At 40.6% G+C, this 19,741-nt stretch overlaps 1 protein-coding gene across 4 annotated transcripts in view; it reads right to left on the bottom strand.

Moving 5' to 3' along the window:
* Positions 1-400: 400 nt before the first annotated feature.
* The window catches only part of IRS1 (insulin receptor substrate 1), a 59,432-nt gene continuing 40,091 nt past the window's right edge, over positions 401-19,741 (bottom strand). Inside the window, exons 2-4 of one of the 4 annotated variants that reach the window (XR_008557438.1) lie at positions 6,525-6,634; positions 2,346-2,418; positions 401-583 (exon numbers count right to left, since the gene is read on the bottom strand). The gene's annotated coding sequence lies outside the window, so the exon portion shown is untranslated. Of the gene's footprint in view, positions 584-2,043; positions 2,419-6,124; positions 6,635-19,741 lie in introns of those variants that run through there. The other 3 variants (XR_008557437.1, XR_008557436.1, XM_008145093.3) reach the window with 3 other exon arrangements.

Genomic DNA, 19,741 nt, shown 5'->3' with positions numbered 1-19,741 from the left:
AGAATGTAAGTTCTCGTTTCCAAGACTTTACAGGAGATAATTAATGTGTAAAACCTGATGCCTAAAAACACAGGCATTTGGATTTAGAGTGGCTTTCCCATTTCACCCACTACCCTTGTGTGTTCCTAAAATAAAACTCCTTCTATTCTGTTGTTAAAGCGAGGTGCATTTACTGAGAAAAACAATAGGGAACCAGAACATGACTTTGGACCTGAATGATCTAAGCTAGACACAAATATAAAGAACGGAAACCAATGTAATAAGGCCCTGATACTTTGCAGGGTGGAAGTTACCAGTTGGACAGAGATTTACTCTCAGGCTCATGGGAGATTAGTCATATTTGCTCAGCAAATGAATAACAAAAGGCAGCTGGAGTGATAGTTTTTAATGTAGAGACCATAATTTTTTAAAAGTACTTAGAAATCAGAGACTTGCAGTGGTGTCTATGAGAATACAAACTTGGCCGCAGACAAACCCCTTCTCTCCTCTGCTTGCACATCTGGGAAATAGGGATAATGATAGTCTACCTCTGAGTTGCTGGAAGGATACACTGAGATCATTGATGTAAATCCTGGTGGCGAACCTGGAACGAATGCAGAGTGAGTGTTGCTGTTGTTTATGACAGAACCAGGAAAGTAATTACAACTCTCGATGACTATTAAATTCTCGCAGACCTTTTATTGACAGTGTTGCACTTGCTCTAGTTTGTTTCTGCATTCTGTAAAGGTAATAAGACAATTATGCTATAAACTACACCAGTAGTTCATTTCAACTAGACTGCCCTCAAATTAATACTAATTAGTGATGTTTATGTGTCATTTCAATAAAGGTTAGCATGTTTGCTTTGTAATACCACTGGGAGGAAAAAAGTCAGGGGTTTTTTTGTTTTTGTTTTTAAGAATAAAAATGGAGGAAGCTAATAGAAAGTGAAGATGAAATATTTACTTCAAGCATTATTCAGTCAAGTTATGTGCTGCTTCTTAACAATGAGAACATCATCCATGATGCCAGGCAGAAGGAAGATCTCTCTCTCCGGCTTCAACACCAGATTAGGGTGGAAAAGAGTGGGGCATGAGGCACATCAAAAAAATCAAATAAAAAAAAACTTTGAATGTTTCCAAAATGTTCAATCATTTGAGTTTGTCTGAACAACTTAGGATTCATCAATCATCTCTTTTAAATTGTTTAGGCAAGAAAGCTCAATTTGGGAGGAGTGCGCTCCGGAGTTGGCTCCAACATGGTTTATTATTTTCAAAAATCATCGCCCCAGTAAATTCAATTTAAAAAATTAGAGGTATCCTATACCTTTTAGTGGTGACACAATCTAAAAGGCTCCCCTTGTACAGAAATCAGAATTTCCCAAATGTGCCAACGACACCATGAGTCAGCTGTAGAAACACCCGTTCTCAGACAGCTCAGGGAACCAGCATTTCTAGTAAGTGGCTCTAGTAATCAGACAGGGCAATGCTTCCTAGCAGTGGTTCTCAGCCCTGAGCTTGTACTATAATCTTCTAGAGGCACCAACGGCAGCAGCAATGATGGATGCCCAGGCCCCACCCCAAAGTAAATCAGCATCTCTGCAGTCGCCTGGCCACTGAATTCTTTAAAGCTACCCAGACGATGCAGACATATAGCCAGGGCTGAGCAATGCCGTTTCCCTGCCTTACTACTCAGTGCCATCAGCTGACATGGATGAGCAGCACTGGGGACCTAGGAAAGGGTCAGCAAGGTAGGCCCCGCTCACCCCAGGTCCCCTCAGTGACCATCTGTGTTTGATCAATTCTTGGGGATCTCCGCACATTGGAGGTCGACAAGGCCCTTCTAGTGCCTCTCAACTGAACACATCTTTCCTCCCCCTCCCTCTTCCCATTGCCCCACCAGCAACACAAGTAGCTTCACAGATTTTCAGGGGTCGTTTTCTTTATACTGTTGGCCACTGAAAGCCAACTGAAGAGGGATAGGGTGAAGGCAACCTATCTGTTTCAAAATCATTTATTAAAGTTATGTTAACAGTGTACACTGCTCTGACTCAAACACCCCAGCAAAATGTAATTGGCAGTTTCTGTTTTATGTCCCATAATCAAAGACATTAAGGATCACTAGCATTCACATCTGCGAATTCATTTAGACAGTTTTCTTTAATTAACGATGAAGACACTACAGTTCTAAGTACCAGACAGAATCAGGGGGGAAAAAACTGAAAATAAGCATAACACTCTAAAGAAAACTTGGAAAAGTGAAACACTTCTAAATAAAAATATATACCTGGCCTGGTACCCGTTACATATATACATAATGCATGTTATACACATATATACAATAAATGTTTTGGTAGCAATACAGACCATGCTTGGTCCTTTTATACACAGATGAAGTAGCACCATGAGCAGCACCACCATCTTCAGATGATAAACCAAACTGCACATACATGAAATGAAAAAAATATATATTATTTAATTTGGCCCACCCTGTAGCCAAGAGGTGTAAGGAAAGAGCTTTGCAAGAAAAATTGTCCCAGGAACTACATTCTTAATCCAGTAGAAATGTTCTAAAACAACAAAAGCCTTAGCACTAAAAATGTCTATACAAATACAGGCAAGTTTTCCTGTTCACTGTATTTGTCCTATCATGTGGTATATTGGTTAACACTGGGGAAATTAATCACTTAAGCAAAGAGAGAAACTGAAATGCAGGGTGAATGGCAAAAGTCTAAAACACCAGATCTCTTGGTATATACATCACACATGCCAAGTCATCAACAAACCAGGAAAGGAAGACAACTCCCCAGCTAAGTCATACAGTTTCTAATCTTATAAGCTCATAATAAGCTCCTTATTACTGAAATTCCTTAAGATTAGGGTGAAACACCTTCAACATCCTTCTACTTCCTCCCAGCACTTACATGATGTTCTGGTTACAAGGAGGGAGGGATACCTCAACATGCCACCTGATGCACATTTTCTCTATCTACAATTAGGGGCTGGATTATGGAGCTATGGGAGGGCCTCCAAGGTTTTCTCTGTCTCGGCTTTGGAAGTGACCACAGGCACCAGCATTTAACCCTTGATGTTCTACTAACTACAAGAAGGTTGTTTATGCTCTCCATAGCAAAGGTCACAGACGAGAGGCCTTTCCTTAGTATTGGCAATGTCACATTTCTTCATATCCCTAGCAGCTCATGCGTTTTCCTCTCCGGTTTCTCAGCAGCCTATATGAATGCAGCATCACCGCCAACCAACATTCACCGTGTCCTAGGAACACTCAACTCCCCTGTCAAGTCATTGCAAAGAAGCGATTTCATATTTGGCTTCCATCCATCCTCCTTCACATGCCTTCCAAAGGGTTCTGTCTCTCCCCAATCAAGGTCTTAATTCCCACAGTGTCTGGGGCTTCAACACTTCCTCATGTGATGGACTGACCCACGGAGCTCTGCCAAAGCATTTGGAGCCCTTCACAGCCATCCCATTTCTCATGGCTCTTTCGTGTCAGTGGACAATGAGCACCCCTCCCCCATCTTCAACCTCCTCTAGTAAATAAAACTAAAATTTTCAACTACATGGCACATTGCATTCAGGAACACAACAGAGCTCCAGGATTGCACAACCCTGTTTCTTACAGTATAGTACAGTTGTTTCTTAACACTCTGTCTCACATTTAGAAGATAACTAGCTAGGAAACAATAGTCAGGGAAGGAAAAGTTAGAAATCTCTACCTCTGGCTAGATGATTTTTACTCCACCTCTGGCTAGATGATTTTTAGTAAATGAACATTTGCAGTCAACCTAGATTAGTCAAGAGAGTCCCTGACCTTTGAAAGTGAGCAAGAAATAGCCACCAATGTAACATCAGTACAGTATTGACTCAGGCGGTTGATCATTAATGGATTCTCTTCACTTCTAGCTGGTTCTAGAACCTTTTTTTTTTTTTTTTTTTTTTTTTTTGCCCAGAACGAAGCTATCATCAAAGTCATGAAATATATTTGTTCTCTCCACAAAGGAAAAATTTTAAAACTCTGCCTAAGTCTCTAAAAAAGAATGCTATGAAAGTGGTCTCATGAAGAAAAAGGCAGTAACTTATAAACAGAGGCCACCTGAATCCCCATTAATGTGAGCTTTTAGCTGGCCTACAAATACTTTGAAATGGATAAAAGCCAAGTCTCCCCAACAGGAACTGAACACACGGACTCAGCAGCTGCTCAAGATCAACCCTTCCCCCCCCCTTCAAATACCAGCAACTTCCAGTTTCAAATCGGTGAAATTTGATCGCACTTTCAAACCCAGCTTAGGGACCACTAGAAGCAGCTTAGATAAGAATGTCTACCCTTATGCTATTTAACTGAACAAAACATCAGAGAACTAGACACCACGAGATGGGGTTTTCCAGTCTGTTCATTTCTATTCTCACCCAGAATTGGTTGATAATTCCACATGCAGAGGTATCTCGGTAATAATCAACGTTTAGGTTCCTTGAGAAATAATAACCAGCTTGACAGGAAAACGATAGGGGCTGACTTTGTTCATTGATTTCTGTTTGGAAAGAGCAGGATAGCCTACTTGTCTCCTACACTAGCAAGAGTATGAGTCAGAATACTTGAAAAATGAAAGTTAGTTTGACCAACAAAGTGTTTTTCATAAAAGAGTAAAAAAAAGTTCTTATCAGATTTTTATAATTGGTAGTGTTTTCTCCTAATAGGAAATGATGTAATTTAGCAAGTTCCTTGAAAACAATGGATTCTTATGACTACAGACCTATTTATCTTAGAAACTGATGAGCATGCAAATGATTAGAATCTGCAACAATGAACATTGTACAACAGTCTGTGAGGTACAGGCCATCCAGTTGAATTAACAGTAACACGGGCCTCAGCAGTGTAAGGGGTTCCATTTATCTCCCCTCCCTTTTGAGTACAGCACCCCCAACCCTGGCTCTTTCCTTTAGCCCACCCCTGCCCAGGGAACACAATTCTACAAAAAATAAAACATTGCTACATCAACAGTAGGGCTAGGAATTTCTGATACAGAGTTTACACAGACTCTGAGGGAGCCTGATATTGGCACTACTCACTTAATTTATAGGAAGTTTCCCGGCAAAAAGGTTGAAAACTCTGTAGGCAATATCTTTAAGTCTGTTCATTGCCATTTTCTGTTTCCAAAGGAAAAATTCCAAGATATGAGTACTTACCAAAGAAGAAAAAAGATTAACATTTTCACTGCTGGCAAGATATTTCAATAGCTGGTCATTAAGCTTTGGTGGGCTCTCTGTACACTGGGTTTTATTAACTAATCACTAATAGCCTAGTACCCACAAGGGCAAATGGGCCAAATTACATTCAATTTAATCATGAAACACTGGAAGTTCTCAGAAAGCATGAGATAAGCTCTTAAAGAAAGTGGCATGTAGCTCTGGTCATGACAAAAAAAAAAAATTAAAAAATGAAACAGTTTCTGGAATTTTAATTTCTGGTTAGAAATTAAAGACAAGCTCACTTGTCTTAGTATCTTTCTTGAGACAGTGTAGGAAATGAAACATCTTAATATGTGCACAAAAGAAAATGGTGCAATGTAGCAGGAAGCTTACAGAAGTGTGGGGAGGGGAGAAGGAAAGATCAACAGTCTCTAGTTTATTATGAATAGACAGAAATTTCCAGAATTTACAAACACCCACATTGTTCATTCCAAAGAGAACTTTTGATTTGAAGGGATTGCCCATGTCTCCTTCTCTGTACAGTATGTACAATGGAAGACTTTGATTTCCTTTTCTTATCTTTCGGCTTCCATTCAATTGCCAATGTTAAGCTGACACTCGAAAATACCCAGTAGACTATATACCTTTCTTCAGTTCAATTAACATGGCCTATTGCCTTACAGGAAAAATACAAAATTCAGATCAATTCTTGTAAGGATCTCAGCTCAACACCAGGGCTATAATACAAGAGATAGTATCAGCAAATATAACTATACAATTGAGAACCACCTATGGCACTATGATTCTTATATTATTTTTCTGAGTTACAATCTTAAAACAAGGGCTGTACCCTAGTCTACTCTTGTTAGCCTTGTTTTAAGCATTTGCTCCACTCTTTACAACAGAACATTGCATACCTCAGTTCCACATCCAAAAAAAAAAAAAAAAAAAAAATGTGCGCTGTAAGAAAAGTTACATTTTAATTAAAAAAATTACACATATAAATCAAAACCTATGTTAAATATTTAACACTCTCTCCACCCAACGCGAACTGTTTTGTGTGAAATAATTTACAACGATGCTCTGTCGCACAGTTTCAGCAGCAGATGAAATGTATCGTGTAGATGGCGATGAGAGGAAACCCATTCTCTCGCAGCATGGTGGGGGGCACAGCAGCTCATGTGGCCAGCTAAGTCCTTAAGGTTGAAGATGAAATTTATGCAGACTCATTGTCCTGGTGTCACAGTGCTTTTTTTGCTTGGCACAATAAAGAACGTGCAGTTCAGTCAACGGACTCCTGAGGATTTGTAAAGTAAACAAACTGAAATGGATGCATCGTACCATCTACAGAGGAGGAAGATGTGAGGTCCTGGTTGTGAATCATGAAATAGTTCGAGTCTGGGTACCCATGAGTTAGAGGAGGATTTGCTGAGGTCATTTAGGTCTTCATTCTGAAAAAGAAAAGGAAAGAATTCATCACCTGGGCACCTGGACATCACTTACTACTAGAGAATAAGTCAACCTGGATAGAGAGGCAAAGTCAGTCACAATCAACCCTAGAACTCGGGTTCCTATTTCCAAGGCCCAGAGCTCTTTCCAGGAGGTCATGCTACTGGTTCCCCTCATCGTGGCCGAACACTTAGCTCCGGGATGGTTCGGATAAATCTGGGATGACTTATTGGGAGAAACCTGGGAATACAAATAAGGACAAATCATTTCTCTTTTCTCATCATACTCTGGAGATCAGTTTCTTTCTACTCCCCACCAAGCCAAGCTTAAAAAACCACCTGCTGCACTGCCCCACCACCCATCGGTGATGTGTCAGGCCTGCAGGGTCCCATTTTCAACCTTTGCAGTACATGTTAAGAAGTTAGCTCATCTGATCTTTTAGGATTGTCATATGAAACCCTGAAGTTGTTAGGGTTTTGCTTTTAAAAAGAAGGCCTAACATATCAGATGAACTGAAGTCACAGGCACAAACAGTACTGTGTGCTTAAATAAAATCAACAATCTGTATTTAACTTCTTTTTTTTTCTCTCAAAATGCAAGAGTCCAAAGCAATCACAAACTCAAAGTAGTCAATATTAAGTCAGCAAACAAATCAATGTGATTTGGAGGTTTCAGAGGCTTAGCAACACAAAAATACACAGCGCTTTGATGTTCTTACGATCAAAACAAAAATGTACATTACAGTTATTGTGGAAAACTACAACAAAATAGGGCAAGCAGGTAACAGTGGAGTTGTGCTGAATCTTCTTTTGGTTAAAAGGCATCTGCAAATTTTAGAATTTGAAGTCACAAGGCTTACCATTACAAAATCTGAAATTGGGTTTTAACGTGCTGTTGTTTGACATGAGCATTTTAGGCACAAAAGGAAACCCAAGCAAAACAGACCAAGTTAATCATTAAATTTTTTTTAAAAAGATTCTGATTTAGGTCGAATAGAATAAATTATTCTGGTAGAAGCACATTTCTTTTATGCAATTCAAGAAGGCAGACCTCAAGGGTCGTTATCCCATCCCCTCCAATGAGGGATCCACCTTTTCAACCTCATAAAAGCTTCTTAGGTTCTCAAGTATCAACATTAGAGAGTCTTTCTGGCACGCATATTTTTCATGCATTCTAAAGTTCTCTATAAATATCAACATTTATAGAATGTCCTGAATAGAGCAGTTAGTTAATAAAAACTTGTTGAATTAGTAAAATGGTTGCATTAAATACTATGGAGAATACAAAGCTGAATTGTGCTACAGGCCCTCCTTTCTAGAAATTCTAGAAAGGAAGCTCCATTCACAAAGAGATAGAATGCAGAGTAGAAAGGGGTGAATTCCACGGTAGATGCACAGGAAGAAAGCTCTAGGTGCATGGAGGAGGGAAAGGCTACATTAGCTAGGAATAGAAGGGAAGTACCTCACTGATACACTTGGTTTGGTTTGGAAGACAAAAACACCTTGGGGATGTGGACACAGGGATTATGTTTATGTTGCTTCCAGTTGCATCTCCAGAGCTCAGCAAAAGGGCTGGCACATAGCAGGTACTCACTAAATATGAGCTGAATGAATGATAGGGACAAAGCACACTCCATTGAAAGCACATAATGAAACAAGGCCCAGCCATGGACCGACAGGTCCAGTGAAGAATGTGGCTTCGTTGGAGCATGAGGCATCTGAAAAGGGGTAGAAGGAGTTAAGTCTACAAATGCAGATTGGGATAGATGGGGAAGAGCCTTGAATGGCAGGTCAAGACACCTTTATCTAAGTATAAGGATAGCAAGGATATACTCTGTGTTATGATCAGAGTGCAGCGGTGATAACCAATGTCAGCTGCAAGGACAGTGATGGCTTCTGAAACTCACACAATAAAAATGTTGAGCAATATAGCTGTTTTGTTTTTCTCTCTTTCCTCTTGAAGGAGGGTATGGCTGAGATCAGTCAGCATTCACTGTTTACATAGTGGCTCAGGTAGATTGAAATTTACCAAATGAGACCTCAGTTTTATGAGGAGATTTCTGTTTATTTTAAAATATTAACTCTACCCCTAAATAGGTAAATGGCCTATTATAAAATGTTGACAAGCAGACAACACATAACAAAAAGGCACTCCAGGGTATCCCTTAATTGCCAGAGAAACAGGATTGACTTTGCATGGTTTCTACAAGTGAAAGGCTAACCCATCCTCTCACAACCCTCAGAGAATGGTCTACAGATCTCTTAGTTTCAAGTTTCTCCTGAACTTATACTGTGGTCTATCAGAATGTTCCTACCAGGGTATCTAGGTACAGCTTAACTAACACAGTTTCACAGTGCTGGGCTGAAAATGCGGTAGGAATGCTACACTTTACTAAAGGGCTGAGACCAACACACTGCCACATGTGAAATGAAGGACAAGTGAAGGTCCTGTCTTGTCATCACATGGGCCAGATCTGCATGGATGCAGAAAGGAGGAGACTGGGAGCCCGATGAGAAGAGAAAAATCTATATCGTCACCAGTGGTGGGAATCTGCTGCTTTGGGGCACTCTGAACCCATCTCTGCAATTTCCCACCAACATGTCTATTCAAAGAGCAGGAAATAAAAGGATATATCAATTCCACTATCTACCTTCCCTCCAAAGTCTTAGCATACTGTTTTCAAAGCCCTTTATCATGAATCCTGATCAACACATGTCTCAGCCACTAATGGTACCTACCGGTGCCATCAACTCAGGAGTGTATATAAAAGTGAAAGCACCTGACAGGTAATCCTGACTAGGAGGGAATGGGAATGGAGGGCTATAAACAGGCCATAGAGATCGGGAGACATTTACAAGGGAACGTCTGAAGTTCACATCTGTTTATCTTCGTACAAGTGTGTGTGTGTGTGTGTGTGTGTGTGTGCGTGTGTGTGTAAATATACATAAAGTTTAGCTACAGAGTAATGACATGGATTTTTAACAGACATCCCTCAGTGGGAACTGCCTTTCACTGCAGCCACCTTGGGGTAATACTTCTTTCAATCAAGCAGCCATTGTTCGGGGCATTTTTGGAATGCCTTCTCAAGTTCCCATTTCTTTTTCTGCGACTGCCTTCTCAGCCGTGGGTATATTCTTTTGAATGGTCTCTATAGCAGCCAGTCTTGTCCTTCAAAGGCTTATTTGATCTTTGGAGACAGCCAAAAAGCTTTGAGAGCCAAATATGGTGAATAAAGGGGCTGATTAAGCTGGGTAATGGTTCCCAGAGAGGTATTATCTAAAGCCAAAGGACTCCAAAATTGAAGTTCCCAAAACAGAGCTGTTCACAATTGCCCTGATAGTTTTGTTGGAAAGGAACTCTCATAACATTACAGGCAGACCTTAGCATGTGCTTCACGGACTTAAATTCAGCTGCCGATATCCCTGCCTCTACACACACGTAATCAAGAAGGGCTGAGCTCGAATAAAGGAACTCACTTGAACAGAGGTAAACATGTAGATCATGCATTTTTGTAATTTAGGAATTTGTTTAAAAAAAAAACCCACACACACAATACCCATACTAGGCTCCTGCAGTCATTTAATTCAACAAACATCTGTTGAGTGACAAATAAAAATGCAATGATAAGGATGGTGATATGCACTAAAAAGCAAAATATCGGTATATGTATATTTAATGCACTTTATATGTACAACCCCAACTGACTCACATCAACCATACAAGGCGAATATCACTACGATGTTTTACAAATCCAAAAACTCATTTGTGACACTCATAAACTGGACATAAAAAAGCAAAATGTTTCCTTGCAGAAGAGCTGTGCAAATAGCAAATGGTAATGCTACTATGATACATTCTCTCTAGTTACATCATTGGGGAATAACTCGGGAGCCCAGAAATATGAAGCACCTGTCATGAGATTTAGTGGCTGGAAATCACATTCTGACAACCACGCCAGCATCGACTGTACCCTTCCGTGTGTCTTCTTGTAAGATAAAACCCACCCAATCCTATTGCCAGTAATGAAAAATGTAATTTCTGAAGCATGATCAAATACTAGTAAGTCAACACTTGAGCAATGCTACTTGAGACCTATGGCTTATTGCATTAGTGCATCCGGTAGGAATTTACATATTCTGGATGGGACCCACTTCAACCATGCCTACTACAGCTGAAAAACAAACAAAGCTACAGCTGCCTTTCACACTGTCAGCCTACCCATGAGTCTCCACTGTGAAAGCAGCTGAAAGCAGCCCAAGGTTATGCCTATAAGTACAATGAAGTGATCAGCCCTCTTTCATCAATGCATTTTTAGTCAAAGTCATTGATTAATAGCTTTTATCTTGTATTTAAATGTGTTGAAACTTCCTGCCAATTTGCAGAGTCAAGTGTAACACAGTTACAAATACCTGGTTAGAGCATAACTAACAGTTTCTACTTTTACTAAGAAAATTGGAGTAAAATATTATAAGCTGCTTGGCGACTGTCAAATTTAGTCAGAAAATAACTCTTCCTCATCCAACTATGCTTGAAAAAAGATGACTACAGTAATGACTTTTGTTCAAAGGAGATCATTGTTTGAAATCTTATATTGTTGATTCAACTAGAAAAATTCATATAAATAAATTCCTCCTCTTAAAGAAACGTGTTAAAACAGCATATTTCTCTTTCTCTTAATATAAACAGCTGTGACTTAAAAAACATTCTTGAGTATAATACAGAAAAATTCTTGAGTATAAATTATAGTATAATAATAAATGTTTAAATAGGGGAGGAAAATAATATTTTGATCATGTTTAGATCATTCCCATTCTTTAAAAAAAAATTCTGTGATGAGAAAATCTATGGAATGCTAACCAACTTTTTCAGCCCTCTAGGTATTCTATCCCTTTCTCATACTCCCAATCCATTGTGCAGGGGCAGAAGTATGGCAGATTGACAGTAGAAATAGCCTCTGTCTTCCTGGCTTTAGTTTCCAAGAGCCTAAGTCCTTAGGGGAATCGCACAGGCCTCGTATTTGCAAGAACCAGGAAGGGAGAAAAAGTGGAAAGGAATTAGAGCAGACGTCCATGGGTCACTCTGTCCTTTGCAGGGTGCTGAGCATGGCACCTGGGACATCTCTCTGTAACTTATCTTCCCAGGTCTGCTTATTTCTTATTTCACACAATTATAATCAACTGCAAACTGCTACCATGACCACAATTCATTTCTCCAGCTCCCTCACTGATGTTGATGCAATTAATTCATGGCACCACTCATTTAGAGCTGATCAAGTCATTTGGAATGCTTACATATTAATAAAACACCTTATTAAACACTGCAAAAGTACTCTGTTTTTAAGCATACCTGAAATCTGGCCAATGGGCCGAGTGGGTTTGTTTTTCTTATTAAATATGTATGATTCTGGGAGTGCATAGGTGTTCCTCATTTTAACATTCACAACCTTGCAACCTCAGGTGGACAAACCAGACCACTGATTCATCTGATGGACTGTGAAACCCCTCATTAAAAGAATTCCTGGCTTAGAGCTTGGGTACCACCAGGTGGTTTGGATGATAGCACCTAGGGAGAAAGCAGCATTATCAGCACAACTCTGCTAGCTGTGGACATCAACCAAGGTGAAGGGAAAGAAGAGCTTCAAGTTTGGGACAAGGGGAGAATCTCTGCTTTTCACAAGGGACAGCGGGGAGGTGTGAGAAGCTGAGACTTTGGGAAAGGACAGACCTAAGTCCTGAAAAAGCATTGCTTACTTTTTTGAAAGCATGCTGATTTAAAGCCTTAAGACCATAACCACTGAAAATTTATATATAATAATAATAAAAATATATATTGAAGACCTAAAGTTAGAGGTAAGACCAACATGTTTGCTACTTTTGTTGAAAGGAGAAAGCCATTTTAGCTAACGAAAGGAAACCAACATTTAAAAAAAAAAAACCAGGCCAGAACTGAGCTGGAAAGACTTGGTTTCATGGTCGTAAATGGCAAAGGCTAACAGACCAGCCAAGCCAGCAGAGCTGCTTAAATAGCACTTTTGCCTGGTGCGAGTCACATGGGAGAGGAATGGTGGAAATAACAAGGTTGCTGGCCGGCCCCTCCAGCGCGCAGGGTTGCCAAGGAAGAAAATTCAGACAGAGCTGCCAACATGTGAGAGGCCATCTCGCTCCAGTTACCCCTTTGTCCCACTGAAAGACCTTCTGGCAGGGCTGGTGACTTCAGGAGACCACCAATGAAGAAAGACACACGTATTATGAAAAGGAAAAAAGAGAGGGAGTGACCGAAGAGAGACCATCAACACCAAGCCTGTGGGCTCCCGCTGTGGTCCACTGGGGTGACTTCTGTCAGCATGTGTGTTTCTCCTTCCTCAGCAACCAACTGGGGGGGGGGGGGGCGGTCTGGAAACATTTCAAGAGGGTTAGGGGCTCATGGAGAAGGCAGATTACAACAGCAACAACAACATATGGTTCTCAACAACTAAATGTATTCTGTCAATGATAGATTAAGGAAACCTGAACAAACATCCAGAAATCTTTTAAGCCAAAGAATATTCACGTTAGTTGTTTCCCATTCTTTTTATTAACCAAGAGCATGCTGATCAAGCAGAAGATAATTTAAAGATAAAGCAGATAGGGTTCAACACCATAACAGCCCCTCCAGAGGTAAGTCAAAACAGCTCAAATCTCTCTTCTATCAAAATGATCATATGGCCCTAGCTGGTTTGGCTCAGTGGATGGAGCGTCAGCCTGCAGACTGAAGGGTCCCAGGTTCGATTCCAGTCAAGGGCATGTACCTTGGTTGTGGGCACATCCCTAGTAGAGGGCGTGCAGGAGGCAGCTGATCGATGTTTCTCTCTCTTCCATGTTTCTAACTCTCTATCCCTCTCCCTTCCTCTCTGTAAAAAAATCAATAAAATATATATTTTTAAAATGATCGTATGTCCCCATGTTCACAATGGTCAAGGTGGAGGAACTCAGAAAAACAATCCCTCCACACTTCAAGTCAGACTACACGCGCTGTGGGACAGGAAGCTTTAATTTTCACAGAGCTCAACCCAAATAAACCTGTTACTCAAAGACACGAAGGTAATAAGATATGATCTTCCCTACCTGAGTAAGAAAGTCATAAAAGTCAGTGTTTCTTCGGCTTTCACGGGAGCTACGTCTGTGGTATTCTCCCTCGGAGGAATTACATTCCATTTCTGAAGGTTTATATTGTCATTTCACATCCGTTTTTTTATTGTAATGTTCAGCAATACAGGATACAGGTTTTTATCGGTCTGACTTGGATACAAACCAGTGGATTGAAATTCAGATCACAACTTAGTTTACAATGGGATGTCGAGATGGTAAAAAGTGTTTGCAACACCGATTCTGCAATTAGGCAAAAGGTAACCCAGCAGATCTGCTACCACTGCCTTTACTTTTTCTGTTAAACACTAAATAGGGTTTGCATTCTTTGCCCACTCCCTGGAGTCCTATCACAAACTGCTTCAAGAGAGCAAGTGCCTGACTTTACATTTGAGTAATGGTCTTGCTATCCAATTGTTTCTTATCAACTATCAACAACTTTTCAGTGATGGCACGGGAACTAGAGGAGAGAACAGCATTTGCACAGAGGCCCTGGGTCTGCAGCAGGCTGAGGTAAGGATCGTTAACACCACTGACATCACTTTTGGCAGCTGGAGAAAAGGGAAAACCTATGTTTAATCTATTTCCTACTCACCACAAGTTTTAGCTGGAGTCACAGATAATATGGGCTGTGGTTGACTTTATGGAAGAATTTGGTAATGCAAGAAAAATGTACTGAACTGAACAAGCATCTTTACAAGGAATCACGAGGTACCTCAGCTGTGTGGCCCTGCTTGCCTTGCTGTAGGTTTTTTGGTCATTAAACCGGCTTAACAGAGGACAGAACCATTCCCAACTGTTCCTAGGAAGTTCAAGCTCAGTAGAAGACGTTCCCTCTACACGCACCTAATTAACTTCTCCTGGAAACCATTATCATAAATCACGAACAAAAAGGTTTTAGCCTCTGTCTTTCTTCTTGCTTTGAGATACCAAGAGGAAAATGTTGGGAAGAATTTAATCCAGGAGTCTTTGAAGTTAAGCGAGCTGTTCTTTCTTTTATTTGTAAATTGTCTAAATAATGAAAGAACACTCTTTGAAACCAACTGAAACTACTCACAAATATGTAAGTATAGGGTAGTATGTTTCAAATGTATTCAACCCACAGGGTCTCATTCGTTTTACCTTAAGAATTCTTGTTAAAGAAATGCAAGTCATAAAAGATTTCTAGGCTATGAGAGCAATTCTTAGAAGTCAATGTCAAAGAGGATGGAAAACTGTACCAGCCATCCTATATTACAGGTGGGACCTCTATTTAACTGGGTTACATTAAAGACAAGCTATAATGTTGCTTGCAATAAAGTAATGCAATAAATGTGTGCTTCCCTTGAGTTGCCACTACCCAAGTGATATGTGAGTAACCTGTATGCAATTTTGATTTCTAAAATGCAATTTAGAAAACAACCCAAAACATGTTATTTTGAGAATGAAGATGGAGCTATTTCATGGTTGTTATGCTTTATAAAGACTGATCAATTTTGACTCAAAACTTATTTTCAAGTGATAATTTAAAATGAGACTAGGATAATTAGATGATCTCTCCTCTCACTGTTTTGTTCTTTGTCATTTTAGGCAAGTGACTAACCCTACTAAATTTCAATGTTTTCATCTGTTATGTGGGGGTAAAAGTACCCATTTCATGGGGTTATCACTGAGGTGAAATGAGATAATACATGAAAAGTTCTTGTCATTGCGCTTGATAACAAGTCGTCAAACATCAACTCTTATTGTAACTACACTTATTAAGGATAAATCCTGCCCAGACAGTGTGTCTCAGTAGTTGAGCGTCGACCTATGAACCAGGAGGTCACAGTTCAATTCATGGTCAGGGCACCTGCCCAGGTTGGGCTCAACCCCCCAATGGGGGTTTGCAGGAGGCAGCCAATCAATGATTCTCTCTCATCATTGATGTTTCTATCTCTCTCTCTCCCTCTCCCTTCCTCTCTGAAATCAATAAAAAACATATTTTTTTTTAAAAAAAGGAGCCGAAACCGGTTTGGCTCAGTGGATAGAGCGTCGGCCTGCGGACTCAAGGGTCCCAGGTTTGATTCCGATCAAGGGCATGTACCTTGGTTTCGGGCACATCCCCAGTAGGGGGTGTGCAGGAGGCAGCTGATCGGTGTTTCTCTCTCATCGATGTTTCTAACTCTCTATCCCTCTCCCTTCCTCTCTGTAAAAAATCAATAAAATATATTTTAAAATATAAAAAATAAAAGGAGAAATCCTTAGATCTCCTATCTTCTCTGGATACCTGAATACATACCAGCCAAAAATGCCCTGGTAGAACTAGCAAGCAAGAAGAAAGCCATAGACCAGATGACAGCAAAGGACTGAAGCTGAAGTCAAGATGAGACTGTGACTTGGAAAGAGAGACAAAGTTATTTCAGAGAGAAGGTAGATATGGAGAAAGTGCCAGAACAAAAAGAAAAAGTGGTGGTAACAAAGCTAAATATATAATTGTGTGATACGATTTCAGAAAAAGATTTACCTAACTACAAAGAAACCAGCACGAATTGACTATTTGGATAGACAGCATGAGCATATCTTTGTGAGGTCTTAAATGTATGCTATCTACAGAGGCACCGTGGAAAGGCCATTTCGATTGCTTTCCCAGAAGAAATTAGATGCTTAAAGCCCCCCCTCCCCACACACCCTTTCTAAGTAGCTAACGAAAGACTTATGATGCTACATGAAATAATTTACAAAGAATTCTCATGACTAGGCTTAAATGGAAGTTCAGTGAGATTCTTGTGCACCATTTCCAAGCTCTAAAGCATGTTTCTAATTGTTGGGGGAGGAACTGGGTGGCTTTTGTTTCCGAATTCTTTTCCCAATCTCTCATCTGAAGAAACTGAACAGGAGTGTGACACAGCCAGTCAATGCCGCCTAAGTAACTTGACGAAATACTGAAATTGCTGCCAGATGCACACGTCTAATGGTTGGCAGCTGGATGAGGAGGGGAAAAAAATCGCAAAGATAATCTGAAATAATAGACAATGTATACACTACATGCTTTTCTAAGGTCTTTGAAACAGACAATGGGGTAGATTTCTAACTAACTGCAAACACTTCTTTATTGTCTCAAGTAAGGAGTCAAAATTCTAGTTGACAAAGGGCTTGACCTTTCACCAGCTGACCCCAAAGCTCCTGGTCCCTTGCTTTCATCTCTCAAGTCTCACTTTCTTTATTTCTTTTTAAAATATGTTTTTATTGATTTTAGAGAAGAAAGGAGAGGGAGATAGAAACATGGATGAGAGAGAAACATCGATTGGCTGCCTCCTGCATGCCCCCTACTGGGGGTCCTGCCCGCAACCCAGGCATGTGCCCTGACCAGGAATGGAACCGGGTGACCTCTTATTGCATGGGACGACCCTCAACCATTGAGCCACATCAGCTGGTTCAAGTCTCATTTTCACTTTTACTCTTGTTCAGCTCTCTCTTCTCCATTATCTAACATCTCAGACCTTTTCTTTTTAAGTTGAAGAGTGGCATTTTCTGGAAAGTTCCCTAACTAACTGAATTAAGCATGCTGAATTAAAACGCATCGTGTTGTCAGGTGCTGAGCCGGTTGCCTGGCTTCTCTAGAAGCATCCTGAGGACAGTTGTGCTAAATTCTTAATCTAGAGGTGGTGACAACTCTTAACCGAGGGATCCTTACTGGGAATATTTATCAGTGATCCTGAGGGCATCACAGTCGCCAGGGAGAGAAACGGGATCTGTGAAGGTGACCCTCAGGCCCACTGGAGCGCCAGGCAGGAGCCACCTGAACCTCAGCTGAACAGTGCTCATCCCGCCTCCAAGCATTTCACTAAATCTTTAGAGTAGCAGTTCTCAATTTGCAGGGGTAACAATAATGTCTCCCCTCAAGGCAATGCCTGGAAACATTTTTGGTTGTCACAACTGGGGTTGGAGTGAGGTGGGAGAGATGTTACTGGCACCCAGTGGGTAGAGCCCAGGGATATCACTGCATCCTACAATGCACAGAAGGCCACCTGCAACAAGGAATTATCTGGCCCAAAGTGTCCATGGTGCTGAGGTTGGGAAACCATGCCTTCAGCTGCAGAAATAGAAGAAGCCACCAAACATGCTTGTCCACTGAACCCACCAAACACACTTGTCCACTGTTTCTGGGGTCCACTCCAGTTCCAGGGAGGAGTGAGGGGAGAGACATTCCTGTTCTGAGGGTGTCCTTGATTTCTGACTGTCATCCATGGGTTCAGAGTCCTTCTGGGCGCCTCCCCATGCTCACAGCCTTTCCCTCTGCAGTATCCAGTCAATGTGGTGAACCAGTCCTGGCCTGTGTTTTCATATGTCACCCCTGCAAAGGAAACAGGAACCTTCTGGATGCAATGGAAAAGCAATGACTAGAAAGCGGAGACTATCAGGCACTCGTCTGAGGAAGAGTAGCATGGACATCCTGCCCCTGTCCAGACCACACAAAGAAAAGCAGCCCCGTGGAGAATGTATTTAATTGCTCCCAGGTTGGTATCTTCGCCCAGTGTAGCCAGTAGTTTCCATATGGTCTTGGACAAGTCATTTGACCTCATTTGCCTGCACAATTCAATAAAATGGAGAAAATATCTAGTATTCAAGATCCTTAAACTCAGTGAAAGAAGGACACTATGAACAAGAGACACTTTACTTACGTTACTAGTGACTCTTAGTCATGCTCATTGCCCTCAAATATCTAGGAGTGAAAATAAATTTTAAAAAATCAAGAAACAGGTCTCTTCTGTTCCAGAATTAGTCAAATTTTAACAATTAATGCACTAACTTTGCTCTCTAAGTGGTTACTCCTAAGTCAGAATACTGTTTCCTAGAGGTGTTTTTTTTGTTTTGTTTTTACTCTATGAAATAAATACCCAATTTATTACCAAAACAAACAAACAAACAAAACAGAGACTAAGATAGAAATTCCAGTTGCTGTTTCTAAATATAAGATGTCTTCTCAGGAAGACACTTTTAGGTCTGTTCTTCCTAAACTTAAACTTGAAGAAAAATAGCAGGGTAGGGGGAAGGGCTCATATACCATCATCAATGAGAGTTCTAAATTCTAAAAATCAGGCAATGAACAACAACAAAAAAAGTTGATTTCCAGGTGGTTAAAAATAAAATTTTCAGATTGAACCGTAATGTAATGGCAATAAGAACAGAACCTCCTTAAATATAGCTACGGAAGCTGTTGTGGCCCTAAACTACACAAAGAAAACAATAGGTTCTATTCATTCTACACCATAGCCTGAGATGCTGACAAAATGCCTTCAAAATAAAACCCAACCACACAATTTCACCATTACTATCTAACAGCGACAGGCTATAATTAACACTTAATCAGCAGCCCTATGATGAACTTTGTTTAATTATACTAAAATAAAAATTGTCTTAGATTTTTCCCGTAAATCCATGTCACTAATGAACCATGGCCTGCCTACTTGTTCATTTGGTTTCTCTACTCTTTCCTGCCATAACAATATAAGGCACAGTGTGACTACAAAAATGTTCACGTCAAACCTTAGTTCTTCTGAGATGCTCCTCTGTCTTCCTGTCCCCGACTCTCAGAGTCCTCCTCACTTCCAAACCATTCGCAGTACCCAATGGGGCCAATACACATAGCCACTGAGTTGTCCCACATTATTTCTTCTGGGATCCTCCCTAGAGGACTTCAGTAGAGACAAAGCCTTCCCAGAGTCTTTCAAACAGAGGTCTGAGGATTGAAAGCAACCAGATCCTTGCCAATTTCCCATTCTAATGCAGACCCAGAGAAAGTCAATAGGAAGGTGACTTGAGAACCATTTGACTTGTAAGTAAATAAGCAGAGAGCCTTCATCATGGTGGCCTTTGCCCCTACCATTGGCCATTTAGTGGTTTACTGGCATGTCTTCCAGGGAGAGACCCAAGAAATGAAAAGAGAACTTAACCAAAATTCAACACAGTATGTTTTTTTCCACCTGAGAGTCTATGAAAGTGGTAAGGAGGATGGTACAACGG

Source organism: Eptesicus fuscus, chromosome 11, assembly GCF_027574615.1.
Source record: "Eptesicus fuscus isolate TK198812 chromosome 11, DD_ASM_mEF_20220401, whole genome shotgun sequence".
Taxonomy (NCBI): domain Eukaryota; kingdom Metazoa; phylum Chordata; class Mammalia; order Chiroptera; family Vespertilionidae; genus Eptesicus; species Eptesicus fuscus.
The sequence above is the reverse complement of the archived record's forward strand: the minus strand, read 5'-3'. Positions and strand labels throughout refer to the sequence as shown.